This window comes from Hemiscyllium ocellatum, chromosome 12 (genome assembly GCF_020745735.1).
Source record: "Hemiscyllium ocellatum isolate sHemOce1 chromosome 12, sHemOce1.pat.X.cur, whole genome shotgun sequence".
Lineage (NCBI taxonomy): Eukaryota > Metazoa > Chordata > Chondrichthyes > Orectolobiformes > Hemiscylliidae > Hemiscyllium > Hemiscyllium ocellatum.
The window spans coordinates 68,157,534-68,176,003 of record NC_083412.1 but is presented as its reverse complement, the minus strand read 5'-3'; positions in this window follow the sequence as shown (position 1 = coordinate 68,176,003).

Here is an 18,470-nt window from a genome sequence, read left to right as displayed (position 1 = left end):
CCACAGTAAATACTGATGCAAAATATTTGTTTAGTATCTCACGCATCTCCTGTGGTTCTACACTAAAACAACTATAATGATCTTTAAAGGGTCCTAGGAGTTTCAACTTATAGAAAATACAGGGAGGTGGGCAGAGGGGGTGGGGTTGCCTTGTTAGTTAAGAACAAAATTAAATCTATGGCACTGAATGACATAGCATCGGATGACGTGGAGTCTGTGTGGGTGGAATTGAGGAACCACAAAGGCAAAAAAACCATAATGGGAGTTATGTACAGACCTCCTAACAGTGGTCAGGACCAGGGGCGCAACATGTACCGGGAAATAGAGAAGGCATGTCAGAAAGGCAAGGTCACGGTGATCATGGGAGACTTCAATATGCAGGTGGACTGGGTAAATAATGTTGCCAGTGGATCCAAAGAAAGGGAATTCATGGAATACTTAAAGGATGGCTTTTTGGAACAGCTTGTCATGGAGCCCACAAGAGAGCAGGCTATTCTGGACCTAGTGCTATGTAATGAACCAGACTTTATAAAAAATCTTAAGTTAAGGGAACACTTAGGAAGCAGTGACCATAATATGGTAGAGTTCAGTCTGCAGTTTGAAAGAGAGAAGGTAAAATCGGATGTAATAGTGTTACAGTTAAATAAAGGTAATTATGAGGGCATGAGAGAGGAACTGATGAAAATAGACTGGAAGCAGAGCCTAGCGGGGAAGACAGTAGAAAAAAAATGGCAGGAGTTTATGGGTATAATTGAGGACACTGTACAGAGGTTCATCCCCAAGAAAAGAAAGATTATCTTTGGAGGGATTAGACAGCCATAGCTGACAAAGGAAGTCAGGAAATGTATTAAAAAAAAAGAGAGATCCTATAAAGTGGCCAAGAGCAGTGGGAAATCAGAAGATTGGGAAGGCTACAAAAACAAACAGAGGATAACAAAGAGAGAAATAAGGAAGGAGAGGATAAAATATGAAGGTAGGCTAGCCAGTAATATTAGAAATGATAGTTAAAGTTTCTTTCAATATATAAGAAACAAACAACAGTCAAAAGTAGACATTGGGCCACTTCAAACTGATGCTGGAAGCCTAGTGATGGGAGATAAGGAAATAGCAGGAGAACTTAACAAGTACTTTGCGTCAAGTGGAAGACATGAGTAATATCACAACAATTAAAGGGAGTCAGGGGGCTGAGTTGAGTATGGTTGCCATTACAAAAGAGAAAGAGCTAGAAAAACCAAAAGGTCTTAAAATTGATAAATCTCCTGGCCCCGATGGGATACATCCTAGGAGGGAGGTGGCTGAGGAAATAGCGGAGGGGTGGTTGAGATCTTTCAAAAGTCAATGGAGTCAGGGAAAGTCCTGGATGATTGGAAGATCGCCGTTGTAACGCCTTTGTTCAAGAAAGGATCAAGGCAAAAGATGGAAAATTATAGGCCAATTAGCCTAACCTTAGTTGTTGGTAAAATTCTAGTATCCATCATTAAGGATGAGGTTTCTAAATTCTTGGAAGAGCAGAGTCTGATTAGAACAAGTCAACATGGATTTAGTAAGGGGAGGTCGTGCCTGACAAACCAATTGGAATTCTTTGAAGAGGTGACAAGTAGGTTAGACCAGGGAAACCCAGTGGATGTGGTCTATCTAGACTTCCAAAAGGCCTTTGATAAGGTGCAACCCGGGAGGCTGCTGAGCAAGGTGAGGGCCCATGGTGTTCGAGGTGAGCTACTGGTATGGATTGAGGATTGGCTGTCTGACAGAAGGCAGAGAGTAGGGATAAAAGGTTCTTTTTTGGAATGGCAGACGGTGACAAGTGGTGTCCTGCAGGATTCAGTGTTGGGGCAGCAGCTGTTCACGTTATATATTAATGATCTGGATGAAGGGACTGGGGGCATTCTAGCGAAGTTTGCCAATGATACGAAGTTAGGTGGACAGGCAGGGGAGGAAGTGGGGAGGCTGCAGAAGGATCTAGACAGTTTGGGAGAGTGGTCCAGGAAATGGCTGATGGAATTCAATGTGAGCAAATGCGAGGTCTTGCACTTTGGAAAAAAGAATACAAGCATGGACTACTTTCTAAACTGTAAGAAAATTCATAAAGCCAAAGTACAAAGGGAACTGGGAGTGCTAGTCAAGGATTCTCTAAAGGTAAAGATGCAGGAAGAGTCCGTGATTAAGAAAGCGAATGCAATGTTGTCATTTATCTCAAGAGGGTTTGAATATAAAAGCCACAGTTGTGCTACTGAGACTTTATAAAGCTCTGGTTAGGCCCCATTTGGAGTACTGTGTCCAGTTTTGGTCCCCACACCTCAGGAAGGACATACTGGCACTGGAGCGTGTCCAGCGGAGATTCACACGGATGATCCCTGGAATGGTAGGTCTAACATACGAGGAACAGCTGAGGATCCTGGGATTGTATTCATTGAAGTTTAGAAGATTAAGGGAAGATCTAATAGAAACTTACAAGATAATACATGGCTTGGAAAGGGTGGACACTAGGAAATTGTTTCCATTAGGTGAGGAGACTAGGACCCGTGGACACAGCCTTAGAATTAGAGGGGGTCAATTCAGAACAGAAATGCGGAGATATTTCTTCAGCCAGAGAGTGTTGGGCCTGTGTGGAATTTATTGCCACGGAATGCAGTGGAGGCCGGGACGCTAAATGTCTTCAAGGCAGAGATTGATAAATTCTTGATGTCACAAGGAATTAAGGGCTACGGGGAGAATGCTGGTAAGTGGAGTTGAAATGCCCATCAGCCATGATTGAATGGTGGAGTGGACTCGATGGGCCGAATGGCCTTACTTCCACTCCTTTGTCTTATGGTCTTATGGCCTTATTCTCTCCCTTGTTACTCCTGCCAGTTTCTTTACAACCTGCTGAGACCAATTCTTGCAGCTTTTCATTTTGTGAACTAGATTGAGCATTTAGCTTAATATATTTTGCCTGGTCAATCAGCATTCACATGAAAATCTTTGTAGCTGCTTTGAAGTCTCATTTCTTTGTGGGGTATTATTATGTGAGCCTTATTTTTGACTGAAGCCCAAAGTTTCCACTAAGCAAAATATCATGATATTCTGAAATATTTACAAACTGGTCTTTCCGATTTCCACCTTTGAAGGCGTGGGATATTTTCCCCCTTGGGAGTTTGATTGCATGGGAAACACAAAACTGGTCAATAAATCATGTCAGGTCTCTTTCACAAAACTGACATAGGGATCACACTGGTTCCCTACCTTGGGTGAGGGGGTGGGGGAGTTGTTGAAACATTATTGTTGATTTTGGTAATGATGGCTAAACAGTGAAAAAAATCAATTGTTCCTGATTGCAATCCAGTGATGACTGCTGAAAAATACATAAGAGTGGATGAGGATAGACAATGTCACCTAAAGTATAATAGCTTGCTAACCCCATGGCCTGTTTATGGGAATTTTCATCAGACAGTTAAATGAAACAGCAGAATGGCGTATGTTCACTTTACTAATGATCTGCCAAAGATAATAGGGATAAATCTGATACTGATGCAGCTGATAATGTGCTTCTGCTCTTTAAGTGCATCCACAGTAAACAATATGATGCAAAACACTCTAAGAATGTGAGGAATATTTGTGATTGAGAAACTATATTTTAAAAAAAAACACACTGACCTTGATGGGTTAAATAACTAATGACATAAATTGAAAAAAAAATTCAATATGTCCATCATTTTTAATGGAAATGGCATGTGTGATTTCTATTTCATTTTTGAGCCTATTATTTAGAAATCAATTCACCCTGGGTATCACTGTCTGCCCTTTCCTCAACTGAGAAGATTAGATGATTTGTTTTCAGATCTTTGCCAATGTCACTATACAACTAACAGGGATATCATGGCTTAGTGGAGCTTGCGTGAGACTTTTTCTGTCTCTAGTCTCTAATGTAAAACAGAGCAAAAATTGAAACAAGTGCCCTAATTAGTATTAACTTAGTACAAAATGACTGTCTTCACCACAATCAATCAAAAGAGCCTCAAGATACTGAGGGATTTAGTGCATAACATTACTTGGCCAAAACTAGATCAGAATTCTGTCTTGTATTAATGTGATTTTCAAAGAGAATGACACTTGATTCTAAACTTCTGAAATATATTCGCAGATTAGTCATATTCCTTTACCTGCTTAATCAGACAATTTCTTGACTACAATGACTGCCTGAGAACATTGTCGCAATGGTGCATATACAATAAACCTATCAGTTCCACCTGTGTAGACAAGTATTATTTAAAAAAAGCTTAATAAAATCGATGACTCAACAATCATATGAGAATGCTAGCAGCTGCTATGGAGGCTCATTTCTTTGCAGTGTGTTATTATTGTGAGCTTTATTTTGCAAACAATCCACAGTTTCTGCAAAACAGGAACAAAAGCATGATGTTCTGAAATATTTACAAATTGCTGTTTCTGATTTCTACCTTTGAAGGCATGGGAGTTTTGTCCCTACTGGGAGCTTGATTGCATGGGAAACATGAATGGTTAATAAATCATGTCAGTCCTCCATCACAGAACTGGCATAGGAATCATACTGGTTCTCCACCTGGGGTGAGAGGTTACCTTTTGACCAGCTGCATAAGGAGGGGGGATGAGCACTGCAGGAAGACACACAACAGTAGATTTGTTAAGGTTTTGAGCTGGTTTTGTGTCACAAATCTACTGGACTTTAGTTGATACATGCAGGAGAGTTTTAACCTCTCATTTGAGTCGCCATCATGTTTTGTTTAAAAGTGTGTCTTTGCACCCATCTAGGATTTAGCAAATGAAAGAGAGTATGTAATGTTGCTAGAATAATCTCATTGTTGTTGATAATAAACTACCCAGCATCAAATTAAACTTTTTCATGGTCTTAATAGGAAAGCAGGGCTTAATCCTGAACAGAATTTCAAGCATGGTCGCATACAAATCATTAAGAAACTGAGGACTGGTTTAAGGAAGCACTTCCTAACACAAGGAGATATAATATCTGGAGTAATACTGGTAAAATGCATGGAGTAATCTAAGAGAATCAGTTATGTGATGTTTAAACATCTTAATGGAACTCTGCAAAGACTTTGAGGATAAATAAAACCACAAGGTTCAAAAATATCTGGTATTTTGAACTCGGAAGATGTAATAATAACTTGAAAAATAGAACTGCAAAAGCTGTATATAAACGTCATCCAAATGAATAATACAGTATTCCAGTTACAATAGAAAAAGGCTAGAGCAACTCAAATCTAATTGGCTGGCTGCATTCTTTCTTTAAATACAAAATCTCTATGAACTGATGAGTAGTGCCAGGGATGTTATCTGCATGGATTTTAGTAAGGTATTTGATGAGGTCCTCTATGGCAGACTGGTCAAAAAAGTAAAAGCCATGGGATAGGGTAATGTGTTGAATTAGATTAGATTAGACTTACATAGATTAGACTTACAGTGTGGAAACAGGCCCTTCGGCCCAACAAGTCCACACCGACCCGCCGAAGCGCAACCCACCCATACCCCTACATTTACCCCTTACCTAACACTACGGGCAATTTAGCATGACCAATTCACCTGACCCGCACATCTTTGTGACTGTGGGAGGAAACCGGAGCACCCGGAGGAAACCCACGCAGACACGGGGAGAACGTGCAAACTCCACACAGTCAGTCGCCTGAGTCGGGAATTGAACCCGGGTCTACAGGCGCTGTGAGGCAGCAGTGCTAACCACTGTGCCACCGTGCCACGCTAAGATCCAAAGTTAGCTTAGTAACAGAAAACAAAGGGTAATGGTTGATGGTTGCCCTTGCAAATGGAAAGCTGTTTCAAGTGATGTTACGCAGAGCTCAGTACTGACACCCTTGTTGTTTGTTTGACACATTAGCAGTTTAGATTTCAATGTGGGTAGCACAATTCGGAAATGTTCAGATGACACAAATACTAGCCAAGTAGTGAATAGTATAGTGGGTAGCTGTAAGCTGCAAAATGATGGTGGAGTGGGCCAAAAAGTGGCAGATGGCACTCAAGTATAAGGTATTGTACTTAAGGAGGTCAGACAGTAAAAGAGAATACACAATAAATAGGAATAATCAAAGGGGTAGATGAAGTGAAAGATCTTGGTGTGCAAGTGCACAGGTCCTTAAAGATAGAAGTATAGCTAGATAAAATTGTAAAAAGACAGATGGAATTCTCTCCTTCATTAGCAGAAGTATAGAATACCAATGCAGGGACATAGTGATGAAACTGTATATGACATTAATGAGGTCACAACTTGAGTATTGTGTGCAGTTCTGGTCACCATGTTACAGTAAGATTTTTTGTTGCAAACGTTTTGTCCCCTGGCTAGGAAACATCATCAGTGCTCTGGAGCCTCCTGCAAAGCGCTTCTTTGATGTTTCTTCCGGTATTTATAGTGGTCTGTCCTTGCCGCTTCCGGGTGTCAGTTTCAGCTGTCCGCTGTAGTGGTTGGTATATTGGGTCCAGGTCGATGTGTTTGTTGATGGAGTTTGTGGATGAATGCCATGCCTCTAGGAATTCCCTGGCTGTTCTCTGTCTGGCTTACCCTATGATAGTAGTGTTTTCCCAGTCGAATTCATGTTGCTTGTTGTCTGAGTGTGTGGCTACTAGGGATAGCTGGTCGTGTCGTTTCGTGGCTAGTTGATGTTCATGTATGTGGATTGTTAGCTGTTTTCCTGTTTGTCCTATATAGTGTTTTGTGCAGTCCTTGCATGGTATTTTGTAAACTACATTAGTTTTGCTCATGTTGGGTATTGGCTCCTTTGTTCTAGTAAGTTGTTGTCTGAGCGTGGCTGTTGGTTTGTGTGCCGTTATGAGTCCTAAGGGTCGCAGTAGTCTGGCTGTCAGTTCTGAAACGCTCCTGATGTATGGTAGTGTGGCTAGTCCTTTTGGTTGTGGCATGTCCTCGTTCCGTGGTCTATCTCTTAGGCATCTGTTGATAAAGTTGCGCGGGTATCCGTTTTTGGCGAATACCTTATATAGGTGTTCCTCTTTCTCTTTTCGCAGTTCTGGTGTACTGCAACAAAAACATCGACCTGGACCCAATATACCAACCACTACAGCGGACAGCTGAAACTGACACCCGGAAGCAGCAAGGACAGACCACTATAAATACCGGAAGAAACATCAAAGAAGCGCTTCGCAGGAGGCTCCAGAGCACTGATGATGTCTCCTAGCCAGGGGGCGAAACGTTTGCAACAAAAACTTCCAGCTCGGCGAACAGAACCACAACAACGAGCACCCGAGCTACAAATCTTCGCACAAACCTTACAGTAAGAATATAATTGCTTTGGAGAGACTGCAGAGAAGATTTACTAGAATGTTACATGATGTGGAAAATTGGAGCTATGAGTAGAGTTTGGAGAAGTTGTTGTTGTTTGACTTGGAACAGAGAGGCTGAGGGGTGTCATGATCGTGGTATACAAAATTGTGAGGGATAAAGGGAGTAGACAGGAGAAGCCTGTTCCTTTGGCAGAGAGTTAGTAAAAAATAATGTCAAGCTGAGTGGCAGAAGCATTAGAGAGGTTATGAGGAAAAATATATTTTACGCAGAGGATAGTGGATGCCTGGAATTCACTGCCTGAGTTGATGGTGGAGGCAGAGACTCAAAACTGGTTGTAAGTTTGCTTCTTGAGTTGGAAGGTTCGTTTTCAGACATTTCGCTACCATACTAGGTAGCATCATCAGTGAGCCTCTGGTGAAGTACAGGCATTAGTGACCCGCTTTCTATTTATGTGTTGAGCTTTTCTTTGGCTGGTTATGTCATTTCCTGTGGTATTTCCATTTTCTGTCTTGGTGATGTCATGTCCAGTTCTTTTTCTCAGGTGATAGATGGGATCCAAATAAATGTGTTTGTTGATAGAGTTCCAGTAGAAATGCCGTGCTGTTCGGAATTGTCATGCATGGCTCTGTTTGGTTGTCCTAGGATGGATGCAATGTCCCAGTCAAAGTGGTGTCCTTCCTCATCCGTAGGTAAGGATACTAGTGATAGTGGGTCATGTCTTTTTGTGGCTAGTTTCCTGCCTGTTTGTCCAATGTAGTGTTTGTTACAGTTCTTGCAAAGTATTTTGTAAGTGTTTGTTTTGCTTGTTGTCTGTATAGAGTCTTTCAAGTTCATTAGCTGCTGTTTTAGTGTGTTGGTGGGTCTGTGGGCTACCATGATGTCAAGACATCTGAGTAGTCTAGCAGTCATTTCCAAGATATATTTGATGTAGGGGAGAGCGGCTAGGGTTCTGGGCGCATTTTGTCTGCTTGTCTGGCTTGGTTGCTGAGAAATCGACAGACTGTGTTCACCAGGTACCTGTTTTCTTTGAATACATAAAGTCAGCCCTGTTCACATCCATCAACATCAACCTGGCCAAGGAAGCACTGACTACACTATTAGAAGAACCTGAAGACACATACACCGAACACCACCAACTTCATCAGCAAGGACAGTATTGTCAAGCTACTGGGCCTATGCCTTATCACCCACTTCACCTTCAACAACAAAACCTACAGGCAAACCAATGAAACACCCATGGGATTTCCAATATCAGGGTTCTTAGTTGAGGCAGTAATGCAGAGACTCAAACATAAAGCTCTGCTAACCATCCAAACCAAACTTTGGGTCCACTACGTGGATGACACCTTTCTCATCACTAATCGAAACAAATTAGAGGAACACTTCAAGACCATCAATAATACCCTCACTGAGATAAAATTCACAGAAGAGGAGGAAAACAACAAACTGCCATTCCTAGATGTCACAGTAGACTGAACAGCAATGGGGAATTTCAATCCAGTGTCTACAGGAAAATAATACATATGACCAAATACTGAACTACAGAAGCAATCATCCAAACATCCTCAAACAGAGCTGCATTAGCATATTATTTCAACGAGTCATCACATACTGCAGCACAGAGGAACTACGAAGAGCAGAAGAAAACCACCTATACAGCGCATTCAAAAAGAATGCGTACCCAATGTAAACAGTCTGCCGATTTCTCAGTAACAAACACAAACAAGCAGACAAAACACATCCAGAAACCCTAGCCACTCTCCCTTACATCAAAGACACTTCAGAAATGACTGCCAGATGACTCAGAACTCTCAACATCATGGTAGCCCACAAACCCACTAACCACTAAAACAGCAGCTAATGAATTTGAAAGACTTTATACAGACAACAAGCAAAATGATCATCAGTTACAAAATACTTTGAAAGAACTGTAACAAACACTCCATTGGAAAACTAGCACCAGGATACATGAATATTAACTAGCCACAAAAAAAATGACTCACTATAACTTGTATCCATACATATAGATGAGTAAGGACACCACTTCCTTCAGAAGCATTAAACCAGGTGGAACTTTAAGATATTGGGTTGGAATTTTGTTCCTGGCTGAGTTTTTTCTCAAAGCTGACCCATTCAATGTAATAGATCAGTTTAAAATTTAACTTGGATGAATTCTTATCAGTCCAATAATCAAACTAGCCTTGCAATGTTTTGATATGTTAAACCAGCATTGAATAATGGGAGTCCCATCACATCATTTTTCCTGCACAGGCAATTGATGAAAATTCTTGATTCGGAAATTGGAGAAAGGATGCTTGTAATTACATTAAAAAGTGACATGTAGAAACGTGATGAATTATCTAGGTAGCGTATTTATATAATTAGTGTCATTTTTGTTTAATGTGAAATTGTAAATCAAATAATTTAGGAAAAACGTTGAGTAAAGGAGCTTGTCTGAATTCAATGACTTTTTCATCTATTCTAGAATAATAATAAGATAAGAAAAATGAATGAGTGGCTCAGAATTATTGCTCACTAAAAATAAATATATTTCAAAACACCAAAGAACTGCGGATGCTGGAAATCAAAAACAAAATCTGAAATTGCTGGAAAAACTCCGCAGATCAGGCAACTTCTGTGGAGAAAAAGCAAAGTTAGCATTTCTTAAATACATTTTGCTAAATACTAGGTTGTTAAGCAACATTGATACGTGTATATTCCTTGTTTCGAGTTGATGCTGAAGCTCAGTTAATGACACTCTTGGCTCTGAGGGGGTGTTGGGAGTGATGGAGGAGTTGACGAGGGTGTCCCAGAGAGATAGTCCCTGCGGAAGGCTCACAAGGGAGAGGAGGGGAATATGTGTCTGGTGGTGGCAACTCGCTGGAGGTAGTGAAGATGACAGCTAATGATCCTCTGGTTGCAGATGCTGCTGGGCTGGTAGATAAGGACAAGGAAAACATATTGCTGTTGTGGGAGGGAAGAGAGGGGGCCATTCATTCTCCTAGCCTGCTCATTATACAATCCTTTATCTGTCCAACTGTTCTCCTGTCTCTTTGAGCTCTATCCCCAACTATCGTTTACTCTTTATCCCCTCCTCCCCATCCTACCTTCTGCATCTAAACTGATATTTTCCTAGCTACCATCAATTCTGAAGAAGGGTCACCAGATCCGAAACATCAACTCTGATTTCTCTCCACAGATGCTGCCAAGCTTGTTAAGCTTTTCCAGCAATTTTTGTTTTTGACCTGACTCTGAACACATAGTTTAGCTCATATAGAACTGAATTCCTCACCTCTAGACCTGACTATTTCAATTTGACTATCCCCAGGCAGTCTTTCATTTCCTACTTTCCGTAAATTTGAGGTTATCCAAAATTCTATTGCATATTTTCAGATTTGTACCAAGTCCCATTCACTCATCATTCCTGTGCATACTGACTCCAACAATTCCCAATCAAGTAACACCTATATTCTTCTGTAACACCTACTTCTGTAATCTGCTCCCAACATACATTGCTCCAACACGTCTATGCTCCTTCAAATCAAAGCATCTCTACTTTAATCACTTCACAGTGAGTGCTCATGTCTTCAATTGCCTAAATCACAAGCTCTAGATTTCCCTTCTAAAACTCTCAATCACTCTAGTTTTCCTTTCACTTTAAGGTGGTCCTTAAAACTTTCCTTTTTGACCAAACTATTGCTCACCTGCTTTTATACCTTATATAGATCAGGGTAAAGTCCTGTTTGTTAACATTCCTGGGAAAAACCTTAGAATGTTTTATGGAATTACAGGTGGGATATAAATTTCATCTGTTTTTCTGGAACGCAATTGGCAAGTGAAAGAATAATACCTTCTTATAAAATATTTTGGGAAATTACACTAAAATAGAAAACTGTTTATTCATTTTACAATGAAATTCTCTTTTCCTGTAAAGATCACTTCACTTTTCATGATTAAGAGTATGATCAAATATCATTGTCTCAGAAAAGAATAAATATTGCTTCTATTCAATAATGCAAGAGCATGGGAAATTTGAAAACCATAAGCATATTATTTGACAAGTGCCAGTCTACAGTCAGATAAGGAGAGCAGGGCTATGCAAAGTGAGATATACATGGATTTTTTGGATAGATCTTATAAACAGATAGAATACAGCAATACAGGTCCAAGAAACTATTGATAGCAATTGCCACTTGAATGGGCAACCTTCACTAGTGGTGCTGTCCTCTAATCAGCAGCCTAGAAATTTGGCAGCATCAATTTGGGTTTCAACTAACCCCATATTTAATGAACTTGACCTCAACTGCTTTCCACAAATTCACCGCTCCCTATGTGAAGCAATTTCACCTCTTCTCAGTTCCAAATGGCCCACCCTATATTGTTAGACTGTATCCTTTGGGTGTTAGAACCCTTAGTCAGCAGGAGCATCCATCCGCTGTTTATCATGTCAAATCCTGTTCAAATTTTATAGGCTTCTTTGAGATCCCTTCTCATTCTTCTAATCTCCAGTGAATAAAGTCATAATCAATCCAGACTCTATTCAAACATTCATCCAGCTATCCCAGGACACAATCTGGTTAAAATTTGTTGCATTCCTTCCATAGCTACAGCATTCTTCCTTCGACAAGGAGAGCAAAACTGCATATGATATTCCAGGTGCAATCTCAGCAACGCCCTGTACAATTGCAGCAAGACATCTCCACCCTTCTCTCGTTATGAAGGCCAACATATCATTTGCCTTTTTCACCACCTGCTGCACCTGCCTCCTTTTTTTCAGTGACTGGTGTACAAGGCCACTCAGGTTTAGTTACCTCCCAAACTTTCCCAATCTATTGAGATAATAACCTGCCTTCTTGTTTCAGTTATCAGTTTGGACAACTTCACAAAAAAAATTATTTCAACTTCAACAAATGGAAGTATACTTAAGTAGATAGACAATAGCATCTACACTAAATTACTTGGTATCACTAATGTGTGCCACAGCTTGCCCAATATTAACCGGATATGATTTTTAATATGTCAATGTTGGAAAAGTCAGAAAGATTTATATATGTGTGTGTGTGTGTGTGTGTGTGTGTGTGTGTGCGTGCAGCATAATTTTAACCTACTTAATCCTATGAAATTGATATCAGAGCTCAAAAACTATCAACATGAAATACCTTTTGACAACCAGTCATGGTAACCATGACAATAAATGTGGTTGCAGATCAGAATCAATTTTAAGTCAATATTTCTGGAAAACATGCAGCAAAATTACGCAGTACTGAAAGGTCTGTTACATTCAATGGGTACCAGTAAATAGATATCTTTCAACAAATTAATTTTCTTTATCATAGAAACTGAATTATGACTTTTAAAACTTGCAATGCTATTTATCAAATAATTTCATTGTCATAGTGGAATATTCAGCAGATTAAGAAAATAACAAGCTTTAGTGAGATAATTATACAGTTCATTGTAATACCTGTCATTAATTAAGATGACATTTTCACAATTGCATTCTTCCTTCTTGTGGCTGAACATTGTTTTCAATTATTTCAGCAGCTCAGCTGCCATGCTTTCTTTTCAATATAAAAAAATTATAACAAGAGAAATGACACAATCATAGATTCATCTCTTGTGCAAAAGGATTGTAGAGTCAATGGCCTTGTTTCACCTTCAGTAAACAATCCTGAAAATGTGAATCTAATTCAATTAGCACTTATACAGATCTTTGTAAAGCTATTGACTCAGATAAGAGGTAATCCTGATAAAATGTGATATTTTATCCTGCTCTTCAAAGCTATACTTACAATCCAAGTTAATTAACAATCTTGTGTCTAAATTATCCATTCCTTAACATATTTATTTCATGTCTCCTCTTAAGTTGCTTATCTCTATTGAAAACATGTTCTGGACCATTAATCTTTGTAGTAGCAGTCACAGCAACTTTTGTGTTGCTGACATTTTGCCTATGAACGTATTTGGCAACTCATTGTGAAAAGTTTCAACACTGATTGATTTATTGATTGTTTTATTCTTGTCACGTGTACCGAGATATAGTGAAAAGTGTTGTTTTGTGCTGTACTGGCAGCTTGTACAATACAAAGTGAATCAGGGTAGCAGAACAGGGTGCAGAATACAGTGTTACACCCACAGAGATGGTCCAGAGAGAGATCAGAATTAACATTTCAGAGGTCCTTTCAAAAGTCTGATAACAGCAGGGAAGAAGTTATTCTTGAATCTGTTTCTACATGTAGTTAACCCCTCATACCTTCTGCTGGATGGAAGAGGGTATAACAAGAGTGGGAGGGGTCTTTGATTATGTTGGTTGCTTTCCTGAGGCAGTGAGAAGTATAGATGGAGTCAATGGATGGAAGGCTGCTTTGATTAATGGGCTAGACTATGTTAACAATTCTCTGTAGTTTCTTCCAGTCTTGGGACGAGCAGTTGCCAAACTACACTGTGATGCATCTGGATAAGATGCTTTCTATCGTGCATTGATAAAATTTGCTAAGAGTCCTTGTGATATGCCGAATTTTCTGCACCTCCTGAGGAAGTAAAGACATTGTTGTGCTTTCTTGACCAGCTCATCAATATAAGTGGTCCAGGACAAATTGTTGGTGATCATTACTCTCAGGAATTTGATGGTCTCAACAGTCTCCACCTCAACATTATTGATGGAGACAGGGTCATGCCCTTCACTGAAGGTGGTGACTGGCTCCTTTGTCTTGCTGATGTTGATGAAGAGATTGTTGTCTTTACACCATGCTGCTCAATCTCTTTCCTGCACTCTGTTTCATCTTCTTCATTTTACAATGAAATTCTCTTTTCTTGTAAAGATCACTCATCGTTGTTTGAGTTCTGACCTACAACAGTGGTGCCATCATCAAACTTGCAAATGGAGCTTACGCTGGATTGTATTTGCAAAATAAAATTTTTTTAAAAACCACCTCGCAAAAACAGCATTGGGATCTTTGACTCACCACAGTATGAAGGTTTTGGTTTCAAAGGCTCCTTAAAAATAACTTTTTAAAAGAAAATGTGGCTGAGGTGCTACAGCACCAACCTCCTTTCCACCATCAAACTTTCACTGGCTGGGTAAACCTAGTACACTCTATTCTCACTATTTATTTGTTTATAAAAACATCTTTCAGTTATTGCCTCCATTTCCAATAGATCTTTGTCTGATCGGATATGAGTCCTTATCTCCTTGTTATTTGTGACAGGCAGCAGAAATACACTAAATATTGAACGGAGTAGTTAATAATGGGACAACTTCATGTGCTGTCACAAAAAAGAAAGAAAGGCTTACAATTGTATCATTTTTCATGACCTGTGGATGTTGTAAAGTGATTTACTTTTGAAATGTTGACTTACAGGAAATGTCACAGCCAATTTGCACTCTGCAAGGTCCTACAAATGGCAACCTGATAACAAGATGATTTATTATAGCAATGCTGACTGAGGGATAAATATTAGCTCTTCTTCAAAACAATGCCATGGAATCTTTAAATGCACCTGAAGCAAATATGCAGAACTGCGTTTTAATTTCTCATCAGAAACACAGCATCTCTTACAGTGCAGCATTCCTTCAGTACTGAACTAAGTCTCAGTCAAGTTTTAAGCATTTCCAGTTTGGAACTAACATTCTTCCAACACAGAGGGAAAACATGCCACAGTTGAAACCATCGTTATAGTTAACATCATTACTTAAACAAGATTAGTTCCGTGAATACAGTGACATAGTGGTCATGTCACTGGACAAGTAATACAGAGACTCATTCTAATCCTCTGGAATTCTGGTTCAAGTCCCACAATAATGGGCATTCACCATTGCAGAGGACAAAAAAAATTGAATAAGGCATTTAAATGCTACTGGAGGCACATAGCTAAAGAGAGAGGACCATCTCAGTTAACATGTGGAGTAGGTAAACATGTGGAGTTAGTTGAAACTGCAGTGTTGTTTAAATAGCTGCAGGTGTTCAAATTCAACAGCAGTAACTCCATCACCTCCATGAGCTCAGGTAAAACGTATCAGTTGAACTACTCAGTAAATTTACAATGGTGCATAGCAGCTCACTAAGGAAGAAATCTCAAATGTGAAAGACTACAGATGCTGGGAATGTGAAATTAAACCTAAAAATGCTAGGAAAATCCAATAGGTTTGGCAGCATCTGTGGAGAGAGAATCAGATTTAACATAGCAAAATGCGGCTTTTGATCAGAACAGAGAAGAAATCTCAACCCAATTTCTCAGCCGATTGCATCAAACTGGAAAATCTCACTTTTGGAGACTCGGGGAGTAAATGATAGTTATTTCCACTTCTATTCCAGTTACATTCATGTTCACTAAAATTATACAATACACGTTGGGATTAAATATTATTTGCTCTGGAGTTTTAAAAAAATGTTGTATAGATAGATATTTAGGTATTTAGGGCAAGACCCACCTCCCCCACCCCCCATGACAATTTCCTGCCTTTCAGTCTCCCATAAAACTTCTGCATATTTTGGGCACAAATATATAATGCATATAACCATTAACAGATCTATGATAGTTCCTTTCATGCTTAACTTGAATATTAATAGGATAATAAAGGGGTTTATATCTTCAAAGTCCACATTTCCATAATGCATAGAATTGCAGATTGGCCTTTTGGGCAACACAACTTTGGAGCCAGGCCTCAATGGAGTTCTATGTGTAAGATCTCCAATTGTGTTATTAACAGTGTGAGCTTCTATTTTATCTATGCAAACCGGAATTGTTACAGTCATACCTGCACATAGGAAGTTGTTTGTTTTTTGTTGGAGGTCAGTCATTTTAGCACCAGGACATTTCTGCTGGACTTCCTCCGGATAGTGTCCCAGGCCCAACCATCTTCAGATGCTTCATCAATGACCTTTCCTCTATCATAGGGTCGGAAGTGGGGATGTTTGCCAATGATCGCATAGTGTTCAGCACCATTCGCAAGCGCTCAGATACTGAAGCAGACTACGTGCAAATGCAAGAAGATCTGGGCAATGTCCAGGCTTGGACTAACAAGTGGTAAGTAACATTCTCCCCAGTCAATAACCATCTCCAATAAGAGTTAATCTAACCACTGACCCTTGACATTCAATAGTGTTACCATCACTGAATCCCCCACTATCAACATCCTGTGGGTTACCACTGACCAGAAACTCAATGGACTCACCGTGTAAAAATACAGTCACTACAAAAGCAGGTCAGAGGCTAGGAATACTGCAGCAAGTAACTCACCTCCTGACTCCCCTAAGCATATCCACTATCTACAAAGTACAAGCCAGGAGTGCGAAGGAATGCTCCACACTTGCCTGGATGGGTTCAGCTCCAACAACACTGAAGAAGCTTGACATAATCCAGAAAAAAGCAGCCCATTTGATTGGCACTACATCCACAAACATCCACTTCCTCCACCATCAATGCTCAGTCGCATCAGTGTGTACTATCCACAAGACACACTGCAGAAATTCACCAAAGATCCTCCGATAGCACCTTCTAAACCCATGACCACTTCTGTCTAGAAAAACAAGGGCAGCAGATATATGGGAACATCGCCATATTCAGGTTCCCCTGGAATTCCCTCCATAATGGCATTATGGGTCTAACTACAGAATGAAAACTGTACTTTCTCAAGGATAACCAGCTTTGGGCAATAAATGCTGACCAGTCAGAAAAGCTCACATCCTGAGAGTAATTCTTTTTTAAGTGGTCTTTAGGGAGTTAAGTGGAGGACAGGCAGAGGCCCAATTAATTGGTTGGTTTTGTGTATATTACCTTTAAGTGTTTACCTTTAAGGACTCCGTATGCAGTGTCTTTATAATGTGACTCTGCCTAGCAGTTAGTCTATTGTGGCTGTGCAAGCTGCAAACACTGAAATTAGTTGGTTTGTTATAATGTCTGCTTCATAACTTATAATGGACTGGATTTTCTGAGATGACTCAGATAGGTAAATTGCCAGGTGGTGTGGGTAGGGTACCAGGTAAATAGGGTGCCAACAGGGTATGAGGCCGAGTAGGGTGCCAAGTGTGTAGAATGGCATGAGCATGGCATGGATGTGAGGATGGGTCCAGCGCCTGTGGAAATGGCAGCAACTCAGCCAGTGAAGAAGTCAGTGGGTGACAAATCCTTGTGGAGGAAGAGGTTTCTGATTCTTGGGGCGCAGAAAGAATTTTTAGATCTAGAGCAGAAAATTGTCAGTCTTGGTGGCAAGGGGATTTCAGGTGCTCTAGATGTTGGGATGGCAGCAGAGGAGAAGGGGCTGTCAGACAACAGAGGGAGATGGGAATTGGATCAGGGTTTGGGAGCTGTAACAGATTAAGTGGACACATAGTTAAGGATATGTGAATGAAGTTGGGAAGTCATTTAAATAGTTATGCAAGCATTGGAGTCGTTACTTAATAGTCTTTATCTGTCCTTAACAAGTTTGGCCTACATGTGACTCCAAGCCTACAACAGTGTGATTGCTTCTTAACTGCTCTCTGGACAATTAGGGATCGGCAATAAATGCTGTACCAGCCTACAACCCCATACACCCCCAGTCTATATATTTTTAAATAGCTGAAAGTTAAACAATGATGGGTAAATCAACACTGCAGGAGATCTTTTGCCCGAAACATCGATTTTCCTGCTCCTCGGATGCTGCCTAACCTGCTGTGCTTTTCCAGCACCACTCTAATCTAGACTGCAGAAGATCTGTTGAGTAAACTTTCAGTGAAAACAATTTAAAACTGTATTAACCAATTCTTTTAAAAGAACTTGGATGACTATCTGGCTGAGAATAGATTTGATAATTGTCATAAATACTGAAAAAATAATGACCCAATGGTTGGAAATTAGCCACTCATTGAAAAATGTTCAATTAACTTTTCATATTCTTTAAATGTGAGTATTCTCTTTCATTATTTAATCTACTGTTGCTAAGTTTAGTAACATTAAATAATGTCAGATATGGATGTGATTTCTGACATTGAGTTGCCAACAAGTTGAGTTAGCTTGTTTCTCAATTAATAAACAAATCACATGAAAGAACTATAATCTATAATAAAGTAACAAATACATCAGGGTGTTGACAGAATAATCAGTTTGTGTGCAAACTATTACAGTATAATGTTTCGTATAAAAATAATGAACAAGAATCTTATTACTATATAATACCTTTAATGTGATGAGTCATAGAGTCATAGAGATG